This window comes from Vicugna pacos, chromosome 3, assembly GCF_048564905.1.
Source record: "Vicugna pacos chromosome 3, VicPac4, whole genome shotgun sequence".
In the NCBI taxonomy this organism is placed as follows: Eukaryota; Metazoa; Chordata; class Mammalia; order Artiodactyla; family Camelidae; genus Vicugna; species Vicugna pacos.
In genome coordinates this window covers 82322050-82336176 of record NC_132989.1, presented here as the reverse complement: position 1 = coordinate 82336176, position 14127 = coordinate 82322050, and the positions used below count along the sequence as shown (strand labels likewise).

The following is a 14127-nucleotide window of genomic DNA, read 5'->3' as shown; positions in this document are numbered from 1 at the left end:
CTATACATGACATTTTGCCTGAGTGATCACTTTATTATATTGTATGACTGTTGTTTTCAAGTTTCCGTTAGAGGAGAGTGGGTAATTGGCACAGAATAGGTCATTATAGATTCTGCTTCTATAATGTGTGTTTCTGTTACAAACCTCTTTGAAACTCAATCTCCTCATCTCTTATGAATAAGTATCTTAACCCGTGCCTACTTTATGAAGTCCTTGTAGAGAATCAACTGAGGTAAGAGATAGATAGTCATGAGCTTTAGAAATGGCAAAGCAATTTCAAACACAAAACATTGTGTCTAGAAAGAAAAACGCTGGAGTTTGTAAGGTAGAGTTTCAGTACAAAGGAGGGGATCATGACTGATTTATTAATTCAGGGTATTTTTACTGAGCATCTGCTTTATATCCTGCCCTGTACGGGACATCACAGGGGATGAAAGAAAAAAAAAAGATCCACAGTCCCTGGGCTCATGTTGCTTTCAATCAAGTGGGGAGACCAGAGATATACACAAGAAAGCAGAAATAACAAGATAACAACAAAAACAGGATAATGAAGGAGGTAATAAGCTTGGGGGCAGATGCCAAGAGGAAAGCAATGAGGATGAGGGCAGGAGAGAGATGTTGGAAGGAGCGGTAGGCATGAAGTGGGACAGGAGGCAGATGAAGAGCAATGCAGAGGGGACACCTGGAGAGAAAATGAATGGAAATGAGCAGAACAGCTAGGAAGAGGTGAGTAATGAGAAGAACTAGAGATCATATGGGTTAAATGGCAGGGTAAGTCTTGAATGGTCCCGAAAAGACAGTAGACGATGAAAACCATGAAGAGGAGAAGAAATGTTATAAATAAAGGGCACAGTGGAGCCAGGGACATGGGAACATTGAGAGGACAGTGAGTGGAAAGGTTGGAACCTAGTGTAATATGGAAGTTGAGTGGATTTGGGGACCAATTCCAGCCCTGGAGCAAAGGAGCTGGAACTTTTTTTTCTTTCTTTTCTTTCTTTCTTCCTTTTCCCCTTTCGTTCTTTCTCTCTCTCTTCTCTTTCACACTCCTCCTTTTCCTTTTCCTTCCTTCCTCGCTCCCTCCCTTCCTTCCTTCCTTCCTTCCCTCCCTCCCTCCTTTCCTTCCCTCCCCTCCTTCCTTCCTTCCCTCCCTCCCTGTAGACAGCAGAGAACATTGAGAGATTCTTAGCAGGGGCAAGTCTGACTTTCTAAACTTTTTGGCCAGGACCTACAGTAAGAAATACATTCAGTCTACCAACTCAATGCATACATACCTAGAGAGAAAGAGAATGAAACAAAAATTTCACAAAAGACATTTACCCGTGTTAGATGGGATTCGTTCTGATCCTATTCTCTTTTCTATCGTATTCTCTTTCTTCTTTCTCTTCTTTTAATAATGATTTCACTCACTAAATAAGTCCTAGGATCCAATAATGTGCCTCAACCTACTAAAATTTGAAAAACACCACTCTGAAGGGGGCACTGTGGGACTAACCTGCTGGAGGTGAGCAGCACAGATTAGAGAAGCAGAGATCCTCTCAATGGGTCACTCTATCACTTGGTCATCTCATAAATGAACCCTGCACAGTCCAGCTGGAGAGCATGACCATTTCCTCATGAAATTAGTGAGTTCATTAGACTAAAGGCTATCACTCAATGACAAGAACACTCCCACCAAATGTCCTTGCAGCCGCCCGTGAGAAAGTCATGCAGCTGACATCTGGCCTCTGTATCAGCTCTTGAGCTTTTATCATCTCCTTCACAGGGCCTCCCTTCATTCCATCAGTTTAACAGCCTTTTCTATAAAAAAAAAAAAAAGTCTGAAAAACATGGCAATCTTTCTTAGCCCTCTTAATGCCTCAGGAAGTTAGGGATGAAGAATAAAATATTCCCCAAGAGAAAAGAGAAAGGAAGTCTGGGAGAGGGTTGGCAGGGTGGCTTCCTGCACCCATCTCTTCCTTCCCTATATTTTCTTGACTAGTCAGGCATATGCCATGTGGGGGGAGAAACTGCTACACAGATGCAAGTGGCTTCTATATATAAACCGGAAAATTGTTTGGTTCAAAGAAAAATACATTTGGAGCCAAGAATTGTTGAACGACATTGGTACAAAGGAGTGAGGTAACTGGCTACATTTTTTTTTTAACCACTGTAATAATTACTCTGGTGTTGAGAAGGTCAGGTTGTGGAAAGGGACATTAGAATGGTGGAAATGCATCAAGAGGGTGACTTTCCTGAGAATTCCACTGACTGACACACACACAAACCCTTTTTATGCAGTACATAGATGTAGGAAATTTCCTGAAATTGTGAGGCAGAAATATTTCTGTTCCCAGGCAGGTTCTTCCAATGATTGCTAATTGATTTTTTTGCACTCTGTTCAATAAACTCCAACAGTAGTCATAGCAACCAACCCTTGTGCATTCTTAGGGAGTCATTTACCTCCTTTAATATGGTTTGATCTTCTCATGACTACACACACTTGTATAAATGATCATGAAAGATCATTTGTATGGGGGAAAAAACCCTCACAGTATAAATTTAAAGGTTTTAAAGGTCTTAGCTTAATTTTTAAAACTTACTGGTAAAATTCTGTCCTCCAGAACACCATGACATACACATGGAGATTGAGCACTGCTTTTTAAATGTCATTACCACATTTTGGCAGATGGCTCCAAATAACTGCTTTATTGATCTGGTTACAATTAATTCTCCATTGTGGATGGTTACATCCATAGAACATTTGCTCATCCTAATGAGGGTGCTTGATGGAACTGAGCTGTAACTGAGGTCTTTAAAACACTTGCAATGGCAGCTGCCCTTGACAATCCAATTTAGTTCACCCAACATTTACAATACGTCAGGTGCTTGGGAGTACATGATAACCCTGTCTTTCAGGAACGACCATTGCAGTGCCTGAAATAGACAATAGACAATGAACACTTTCTGGCCTTCCCTTTCCCGGTTGGTTTGTTTCATTTGGCCTTTGGCATACCCTCTTTGAACCTTCCATCTTGTCTTCCATACCGTGGTTTCTTTCTTTCCAGCCATATCTTGGCTGTTTTCTTGGGAGCCTCCTCCTCTTTCTCCCTATTGCACTTTGCCTTTCCATCCTTGGCCCACCACTCCTCTCTCTTTCACCCTCACTCAGATATTCCCAACCACTTCTGAGGCATGAACTCTGCCTAGAGACCAAGGAGAGCCAAGTCCTGTCTAGCCCTGACCCTTTCACTTTCATTTCTGTCTCCTCTACTCACTTGCCAGCTGCGCACAGTCAGTACTTTCAACTTAGGGTGGCCCTCTAAATCCTCCGCAGCTGAATCCTCCAGGGTCCTTTTTCAGGTGCATGTTTGTCAACCCTAACTTGGACATGCTGTATCAGAGCTTCTGAAGTTGAAGCCTGGGAATCTACGTGTTTAGCAAACACCCTTTTGACTTTTCTACACCAGATTTTTAGAACACTGGCTTAGTTGGCTATGAGTGTTTGGAGAAAGTAGGGAATTGCCCCCAGAGCTGAACACCATCCTATAACACAAAAACAGTTGTGTTTTTGACGTTTACTATAGGTGCACGTACCTATAACAATATATAGAAATGTTTTGGATTTTTATTTTTATCCAAATGCCAAATGTGTAACATGGCAATCATCTATATATATGTATAATCTCACAATTGAAATTTTAAATATAAAAATATTAAGATAGAAAAAATAGAAATAATTAAAGATAGAAGTTTTCCTAAAATAGAAGTAATGTAACTGGGAATAAGAGCAAAGAAATTTATGGAGGAGAAGGGATTTGTGTTGCCTTGAAACTATAGATGAAAGAATACTTGAACTATTTTTACCAGCTCTGAATGGGCAGAAAGTGCAGAAATCCTGAGGTTTCCCAAAAATGTAGTCAGAAAAAGAAAAATTACAGATAAATTAAATTTGCCTCTGGAAAGAAGTGATTATTTTTAATCAATAATTTGTAAGGATCCAATTTTGTTTGTAATTTGCATTCATGTTTCTTCCTAAAACAAATACCAGATCCTCTTACTCTCCATTCAAATAATTACATATCATGTGCATGTTTACTAAATCCAGACCTGTCCTCTCCATCCTTCCCCCTTGTCCAGTTTCAGGGACCCCATGAGGATTTCTGACAACTGTGAAATGTTCTTATACTTTGCTGTCTTTCCAAGCTGTAAAATTACCTCCCCTTCTTTTCACATGTAGTGACTTTTTGTTTTGATTATTCATCTGACAAATGTTTATTAAACACCTATAATGATACCAAGGAGTCATGAAATATGTATCTTCCTTCTTATGGAGCTTAATTTGTGGTCTAGTTAATATCCATCACCATACATAATTACAAACTTTTCCTTGTGTTGAGAACTTAAGATTCTCTTAGAAACTTTCAAATGTGTAATACAGTATTAAGTGTAGTATTGTGCTGTACATTACGTTTCCATGATTTATTTATTTTATGACTGGACATTAGTACCTTTTGCCCCCTTTCATCCATTTTGCCCGCTCTCCCGACCCCCCACCTCTGATAACCACCAATTTGTTCTCTGTGTCTACAAGCTGAGGTGTTTTTTGTTGTTGTTGTTTTTTGTCTTTTTAGTTGTTGTTGTTGTTTTGGGATTTGTTTAGTTGCTTTGAGATTCTGCATATAAGTGAGATCATATGGTATTTTTCTTTCTCTCTCTGACTTACTCCCTCAAGATTCATTCATGTTGTCATAAGAGGCATGATTTCCTTCTTTTGTATGGCTGAATAATATTCCTCTGTGTGTGTGTGTGTGTGTGTGTGTGTGTCCATTCATCCAACGATAGACACTTAGGTTATTTACATACTTTGGCTTTTGTAAATAATGATGCACTAAACATAAGTGTGTCTATATCTTTCTGAGTTAGTGTTTTTGTTTTTATGGGATAAATGCCCAGAAGTGGAATTGCTGGATCATATGGTAGTTCTATTTTTAATTACTTGAGGAACATCCATACTGTTTTCTGTATGGCTATACTAACTTACATTCCCACGAACAGTGCCCAAGGGTTCTCTTTTATTCACACCCTCACAAACACTTGGTAATCTTTTTGATAATAGCCATTCTAACAGGTATGAGGTGATACCTCATTGTGGTTGTAATTTGCATTTTGCTGATGATTAGTAATGTTAAACATCTTTTCATGTACCTGTTAGCCATCTCTATCTCTTTGGAAAAAAGTCTATTCAGATCCTCTGCTCAATTTTTAATTAATTTTTTGTTTATTGATTTTCAGTTGTATTAGCTCTTTATATATTTTGGATATTGACCCCTTATCCTTATACATGATTCACAAGATTTTTCTCCCATTCTGTAGGTGGTCTTTTCATTTTGTTGATAGTGTCTTTGCTGTGCAAAAGCTTTTAAGGTTGATGTACCACTTGTTGACTTTTGCTTTTGTTGTTTGCCCTCTGGGTGTCATATCCAAAAAATTATTGTTGAGATCAGTATTGAGGAGCTTCTCTATGTTTTCTTCTAGGAGTTTTATTTATAGTATCAGGTATTGTGTTTATTTCTTTGAATCATTTTGAGTTGACTTTTGTTGAGTGGTGTAAGATAGGGATCCAATTTCATTGTTCTGCATGTGTTCATCCAGTTTTCCCAACTCCGTTTGCTGAAGAGAGTATGTTTCTTGATTGAGTGCTCTTGGCTCCCTCGTTGAATATTAGTTGATCCCAGCAGGGGTTTACTTCTGTGCTCTCTAATTCTGTTCCATTGGTCTGTGTGTCTATACTGGATTTTTAAATTATTATTATTATTACTGTAGTTTTTGTAGTATAGTTTGAATTGTGATACCTCCAGCTTTGGTTTTTTTCCTCAGGATTCCTTTGGCTATCCAGAGTCTTTGGTGGTTCCATACAAATTTTAGAATTGTTTTTTCTATTTCTGTGAAGAATGCTCTTGCAATTTTGAATGGGGATTGCATTAAATCTATAGATGGCTTTGGACATTACAGAGATTTTAATAATATTAATTCTTTTAATCCATGACCACAGGCTGTATTTCCATTTGTTTGTGTCTTCAGTTTCTTTCAGCGAAGTCTTGCAGTTGTCTTGTTTAGATCTTTTACTTCTCGGGTTCAATTTATTCCTAAGTATTTTACTGTTTTTGATGCTATTGTGAATGGGATCTTTTTTAGATAATTCAACCTTAGTGTAAAGAAATGCGGCTAATTTCTGTATGTTGATTTTGTATCCTATAACTTTATTGAAATTGTTGATTAGTTCCAAAAGTTTTAGGTTGAGACTTTGGGATTTTCTATATAGTGAATCATAATTATCTACAAATAGCAAGTTTTACTTCTTCATTCCTGATTTGGATGCCTTTTATTTATCTTGCCTAATCCCTCTAGCTAGGACTTCCAGTACTATATTCAATAGGAGTGGTAAAAGTAGGCATTCTTCTCTTATTCCTGATCTTAGAGGAAAAGCTTTCAATGCTCCTCCATTGAGTATAATGTTAGCTGTGGATATGTCATATATAATGAGGTATATTCCTTCTATACCCAGTCTGCCAAGAGCTTTTATCATGGAAGGATATTGTATTTTATCTAATGCTCTTCTGCGTCTGTTGAGATGATCATGTGATTTTTATATTTTGTTAATATGATGTATTGCACTTACTGATTTGCGTATATTGAACCAGTCTTACATCCCAGAGATAAAGTCCATTTGGTCATGGTGTAGAATCCTTTAAATTTTCTCTTGAATTTGGTTTGCTGATATTTTGTTGAGAGTATTTTCATACATATTCATCATAGATCTGTAGTTTTCCTGTGGTGTCCTTAATCTGGTTTGGTATCAGGGTGGTACTAGGCATCATAGAATGAGTTTGGAAGTTTTTCCTTTTCTTCAGTTTTATGGAAAGTTTGAAAGGAATTGGTGTTAATTCTTTGAATGTTCGGTAGAATTCACCAGTGAAGCCATCTGATCCTAGGGATTTATGTGTTGGGAGGTTTTTGATTCCTGATTCAATCTCTACTTATTATTGGTCTGTTCAGATTTTCTATTTCTTGCTAATGCAGTCTTGTTAGGTGTGTGTTTCTATAAACGTATCCATTTCTTCTAGGTTATCTAATTTATTGGCATGTAATTATTCATAAGAGTCTCTTAAGATCTTTTGAATTTTTGTAGTATCAGTTGTAATGTTTCCTTTACTTCTAATTCTACTTCTTTGGATATTCTGTCATTTTTTTCTTAGTCTAGCTAAATGTTTTTCAATTTTATCTTCTCAAAGAAGCAGCTCTTAGTTTCAATGATCCTTTGTGTTTTTCTAGCCTCCTTGTCATTTATTTCTGCTCTGATCTTTATTATTTCCTTCTTTCTGCTCAATTTGGGCTTAACTTATCTTCTTTTTCTAGTTCCTTGAGGTGTAAATTTAGTTTGTTTATTTAAAATCTTTCTAATTTCTTAATATATTTGTTCCACTATAATTGTTCCTCTCAGAACTGTTTTGGCTGCATCCCATAAGTTTTGATATGCTGTATTTCCATTTTGGTTTGTTTCAAGACAATTTTTTATTTCTGTCTTGATTTCTTCTTTGACCCTTTGGTTTTCAGAATAGTGTTATTTAGTTTCCACATATTTGTAGATTTTCCAACTTTCCTCTCTTTGTTGATTTCTAGTTCATGCCACTGTGATAAGGTAGTTGGTGTAATTTCAATCTTCTTAAATTTGTCAAGATTTTTTTTGTGTGTCTTATCATATGATCTATCTTGGAAAATGTTTCATATGTACTTGAGAAAAGTGTATATTCTGCTGTTGGATAGAATGTTCTGTACATACCTGTTAAGTCCATTTTTTTTTTCTAGTGTATGGTTCAATTCCAACATTATCGTGTTAATTTTCTGTCTGGATGACCTATCCATTACTGGCAGTGGGGTATTGAAATCCCTTAATACTATTGTACTGTTGTCTATTTCTCTCTTTTAGATAATTTATTTGCTTAATATATTTTGGTGCTCTGATGTTGGATACATATACATTTATAACTGTTACATCTTTTTGATTCTTTCATCATTATATAGTGATCTTCTTTGTTTCTTCTGTTGTTTTGGGCCTGAAATCTATTTTGTGTGATGTAAGAATGGCTACAACATACTTTTGGTTTTCACTTACATGGAGTAGCTTTTTCATTCCTTTACTTTGAGCCTTTGTGTGTCTTTAGAGCTGAAATGAGTTGCCTGTAAGCAGCATATATTTGGGTCTCTTTTTTTTTTTTGACCCACCCAATCCTTTGGATTGGTAAACTCAATCCATTTACATTTAGAGTGATTTTAAATATGTATATATATGTATACACACATATAATTTTTATTAAAGTATAGTCAGTTTACAATGTTGTGTCAATTTCTGGTGTACAGCATAATGCTTTAGTGATACATAACATACAGATATTCATTTTCACATTATTTTTCACCGTAAGCTACTACAAGATATTGATTATAGCTCCCTGTGCTATATAGTATGAACTTGTTTATCTATATTATATATATCAGTCAGTATCTGCAAATCTTGGACTCCAAATTTATCCCTTCCCACCCTCTTCCCCCACTGGTAACCATAGGTTTTTTTCCAAGTCTGTGAGTCTGTTTCTGTTTTGTAAATACCTTCATCTTTTTTTTTTAAGATTCCTCATATAAGTGATATCATATGGTAGTTTTCTTTCTCTTTTTGGCTTACTTCACTTAGAATGACAATTTCCAGGTCCATCCATGTTGCTACAAATGGCATTATTTTATTATTTTTATGGCTGAGTAGTATTCCATTGTATTTGTACACTGCAACTTCTTTACCCAGTTATCTGTCAGTGGACATTTAGGTTGTTTCTATGTCTTGGCTGTTGTAAATAGTGCTGCTGTGAACACTGGGGTGCATGTATCTTTTTGAATTAAGGTACCCTCTGGATATATGCCCAGGAGTGGGAGTCTATTTTTAGTCTTTTGAGGAATCTCCATACTGTTTTCCATAATGGCTGCACCAAACTACATTCCTACCAACAGTATAGAAGAGTTTCCTTTTCTCCACATGCTCTCTAGCATTTTTAGTTTGTGGACTTTTGAATGATGGCCATTGTGACTGGTGTGAGTTGATACCTCATTGTAGTTTTGATTTGCATTTCTCTAATAATTAACGATATTGAGCATTTTGCCATGTGCCTATTGGCTGTTTGTATGTCTTCACTGGAGAATTGCCTGTTTAAGTCTCCTGTCCATTAGAGTGATTATTGAGATATAAGGACTTACTTGCCATTTTTTTGTCTGCCTTTGGTTGTTTTGTATCTCCATTATTTCTGTTTCCCTCTATTAATGTCTACCTTTTTAAAGTGGTGATTTTCCATAGTGATTTGATCAGTCTCCCTTTAAGTTTCATGACTGTAGCCAAGCTTTTTGCTTTGTGGTTACCATGTGGCTTACATAAAACTTCTCATGGAAAAAACAGTCCTTTTTATGCTGATAGCACCTCATCTTCATTCATCTGTACAGGTTCCAATTTTTATGCCTCTTTTATATTTTAGATGTCAAAATTTACCTTTTTATGCTGTGGATTCATTGAGAAATTATAGTAACTATAGTTATTTAATGTGCTTTTCCTTTGCCTTTATACTATAATTAAGTGGTTAACCCACCATAATAATATAGAGTTACAGTTTTCTAATTCTTACTGTTTATTTTTTACTGTCACCAGGATACTATGTACTTTAATATGCTGTTATGTTACTAAGTAGCATCTTTTCTTTTTAGCTTGAAGAACTCCTTTTAGCATTTCTTGTAAGGAATGTCTAGTGGTGGTAAACTCCTTGAGCTTTTGTTTTTTTAGGAAAGCTTTATTTCTCCTTCACATTTGAAAGATAACTTTGTGGGATAAAGTATTCTTGGTTGATAATTTTTATTTTACAACACTGAATGTGTCATCCCACTCTGTCCTGTCGAGTTTCTCCTGAGAAATCTTCTGAGAGCCTAATGGGAGTTCCCTTATAGGTTACGTTCTTTCTTTCCTTGGCTGCCTGTAAGATTCTTTTTTTAATCATTGAGTTTTGACAGTTTCATTATAATGTGTCTTGGAGAAGGTTCTTTTTGATTGAGATAATATAGGGTGTTCTATTAGTTTCTTGGAGTTGTACATCCAATTCCTTCCCTAGGTTTGGGAAGTTCTCAGCTATTTTTTCTCTAAACAACTCTCTCCTTTCTCCTTTTGGTGTGCCAATTATTCTTATATTTATTTTTCTGATCACATCTGATAGAATGCCTATGGTTTTTTCACTTTTTAAAAATCTTTTTTTCTGTCTTCTGAGTTATTCCTAAAGTCCTGTCTTCCAAGTAACATATTCTTTCTTCCACCTCATTTGCTCTATTGCCTAAGCTGTCTAATGCATTCTTTATCTCATTCATTGAATTCTTCAACTCCAGAATTTTTGTTTGGTTTTTAATTTCAATTATTTGGTTAAAGAACTCCTGTTCATTAGTTTTATTTCTGAATTCATTAAACTGCCTTTCTTAGTTTTTCTATAGCTTATTGAATCTCTTCATAGATACTGATTTGAATTTTTTATCAGTTATATTACAATATTTCATAACTTCCAGTGTAGTTTGTGAAGAATTATTTTCTTTTTGTGATACCATATTACCATGATTTTTCATAGTGCTTAATGAAATGCGTCTCTGCCATCACATTTGAAGTAACAAATACCTTCCTTCATTAAGGAAGACCTTGTTTACTTTGACTCTTACAGTTCAACAGGCTGGCAATTAGAAACCTTTCTTTTGTTTTCCAGAAGTGTCACTATAGCTCAGATATTTGGTTTCTTTATACCAGAGCTGATTCTTATGGTTTCACTTAAGATTACATAAAAAGAACTGGTGGTAAAGTAGGGGGAAGTGTGGGGTTAGCACCTGGGGCTTTGTGGCTGCCCATGGCCCAGTAGGGGGATCCTCAAGTGCGAGGACCCCCAGAGGTCCATGGGCAGACCTCTTGCCTGATATCCCAAAACAGACAACAAGAAGTGTGTTTCTTCAATGCCCTTTGTTATTCGTGTCTGCTTCTTTCCTTTCCTCTCGTTTCCCCCAAGCCCCAGAGGTCCCTCCTCAGAAATCTAGGTGCTGCTGGAGAGAAATAAGCCATAGAGCCAGGAACTCAGTCCTGCACCCCTGACTCTTTTCCCTCCTCTGCAAGGGTTGTGGCTGTTGTTGCACGTTGCAGTGTCGCCCTGGGAAGGGAGACTAACTTCCTCAAATTCCTTCTTCTCTGCCTCTAAACTCGTCTCTGTCCCCCTCTGACAGCATACCTAGTTCTCCTGTCAGGCTTAGTAAGGATCAATTCTTTGTCTCCCATGAATGCCACCCTGTTTATCACTCTCCATTTTTGCTTTCTCCCCCAGATAGTGACAAAAGGGAGTGGGGCAGGCTCACTGACTCCCCTGCAGCCTCAGCTCCCTCAGAGATCCTGTCCACCTACTTTCCTAGTACACAGGTGGGCAAAAATGTCCTGGGTGTCCTGGTGTCATGTGCAGAGGCAGTTTTGTTTGGTTATGAGTGTCCAACTAGTTGTAAATAAAAAGAGAGAAAAAAAGAATGACTAATACTGCCATGATGCTGACGTTACTTCATTCAAAACTGTTTTTGTTTGTACAGTCCTTACAGTTAAAGAAATAATCAAAAGTATTTGGACATCCCTGATTAGGTGGTGGACTATAGGGGGAGAACAGGAAGCACACATGTGCACATACTTGTATATGTCACGTGAATCAAAATCTCTAAAGCTAAGGTACAAACATCGGTGTTTTTAGCTCCTCAGATGATTCTAATGTACAGACAGGGTTGAGAATCTCTGATTTAAATTCTCCCATGTGTCACCTGATTGTGTCGAAATCGAGGACCACAGGCCTAAGCTAAGCAGTGGCGGTGGGGACACAAATGAGAGAGCTTTTTTAATGTTTAGGCAGAAGAATTAACAACACTTGGTGAATGTCTGGACCCTGGGGCCTGAGGGGATGAAGGGGTCAAAGATGACCCCACGTGTCTGGCTTGAATAACTAGTTGAAGTCATTAAAGAGGGAAAATTTGGGAGTAAAATCAGCATGTTGACATGGAGAAGGGAAGAAACTTGAAGAGGCAGAGGGTGGAGAGAGTAGACTTGGTGGAAAGCCATAGGGTGAATGGGACAAGGTCTAGTGAGACCAAGTGGAAAGAATTAGCATTAAACCTAGGCACTGGAAACCAGAAATCCACAGTTTCAAGGATGACAGTTTTTTTTTTTAATGCACTTAGCCACCCTTTCTTTTCTATGACTTTAAATTGAGTTTTTAAGAGTTGTCTCCATCAAATGGGTTTTTGTATAACACAAGAAACTGGTAGGAAAAAGTAAAGCAAATCATGAGAACTGGCCATTGTGGCTATGTCTGCATTATTAACCTTCTATTTAGCAACCGACCATATCTGATGTAATGGTTGGTGGAGTGCACATTTTTATAGCTAATCTCAAGTCATGTGCCTCTGCCTATCATTATAGTGTCAGTGTAGCTTGCCAAGGGCACTTAGTTGGGGTACAAAAGTCAGAGAAGCATGAGCAGTTCTGGGGGTGAAAACCCTCCCACCTTGGCTATTTTAAATCTTTCTTCTCAAGCTCAGACCTGCTGTATTGCCTCCAGCCACCTCACTTTAATAAAAGATGATTTTTTCCTTCAATTTTTTAATCTTCTTCCCTGTCCCTACAAAAACAATTCTGTAATAAAGCCAGGTAGAGAAGCCACAAACTCTAATAAGAAAAGCATTACCCTGAAGATATTTTTAAAACTCAAACCTTTTGCCTCAAATATGCATTGACTCTGTTCTTCAGCAGCTTTTAAAGATTTTTTCAATCATAGTTGTAGAGTTTATGAAAGGGCAGGAATTTCCAACTTCTGGATTCATCACAGAGCCCCAGCAATGCTATTTAAATGCTCCTGTCTGCACAGAAACACTGCCACTCAACCATGATTTCCACTGGCTCGCTTTCGCCTTGGCTAAGGATTCCCAGGAGATATAAAGCAGCCCAGCAGGGTCTATTTCAATGTGTTTGAATTAGTTTAGGTGTGGTCATACTTGTGGGGTAGGAAGGGAAGTGACCCCTACTTCCTCCTGATCCTCGTCTCCTTGTGCTCCCCAATTCCTATGAACTTTTTAAAAAAATACATTTTATAGTTATTGCGCATTTCCAAGCAGGAAATAAAAACAGATTTGAGCTAATTTATTTCATATTTTAGTTCTATGACAAGCATTCAGTTAAAAAATTCTTTCCTGCATATTAAATATTGATTTGATTCTTTCATACTGTTGATCCAAAGCACATGGAAAAAGCAGAAATACTCATACCTGAGATGGTGACTGTAGGTTAGGGACTGTTCTGACTTTTTTTTCTCTTTACACTCAGTTTTAATTTTATTTATTTTTTATTCTTACTTTTATTGACATGTAGTCAGTTTACAATGTTAGTTTCAGATGTACAGCAAAGCGATTCAGTTATACATATACATACATATATATATTTTTTTCTATTTCTTTTCCATATGGCTCATTACAAGAAATTGAATATAGTTCCTTGTCCTATACAGTAGGTCCTTGTTTATCTGTTTTACCTACAGTAGTGTGTATCTGTTAATCCCAAACTCCTAATCTATCCCTCCCCACCTTCCCCCTGGTAACCACAGTTTGTTTTCTGTGTCCATGAGTCTGTTTCTGGTTTGTAAATAAAATTTGTATCTTTTTAAAAATTAGATTCCACATATAAGCAGCATCATATATTTGTCTTTCTCTGTCTGACTTACTTCACTTAATATGATCATCTCTAGGTTCATCCATTGTTGTTGCAAATGGCCGTATTTCATTCTTTTTATGGCTGAGTAATATTCCTCTCTGTGTGTGTGTGTATCACATCTTCTTTATCCATTCATCTGTCAGTGGAAATTTAGGTTGTTTCCATGTCTTGGCTGTTGTAAATAGTGCCACTGTGAACATTGGAGTGCATGTGTCTTTTCAAATTATAGTTTTCTTTGGATGTATGCCTAGGAGTGGGTTTGCCGGATCATATGGTAACTCTATTTTTAGCTTTTTAAGGAA

At 37.0% G+C, this 14127-nt stretch overlaps 1 protein-coding gene and 1 long non-coding RNA gene across 3 annotated transcripts in view; one reads left to right on the top strand and one right to left on the bottom strand.

The window, feature by feature from the left end:
- RAB3C (RAB3C, member RAS oncogene family) overlaps window positions 1-14127 on the top strand; it is a 254845-nt gene that overhangs the window by 201758 nt on the left and 38960 nt on the right. The window lies entirely within an intron of this gene.
- LOC116279526 (uncharacterized) overlaps window positions 1607-14127 on the bottom strand; it is a 132829-nt gene continuing 120308 nt past the window's right edge. Inside the window, exon 7 of the long non-coding RNA XR_012071467.1 lies at window positions 1607-1797. This is a non-coding gene — a long non-coding RNA (uncharacterized lncRNA). The remainder of the gene's footprint in view (window positions 1798-14127) is intronic.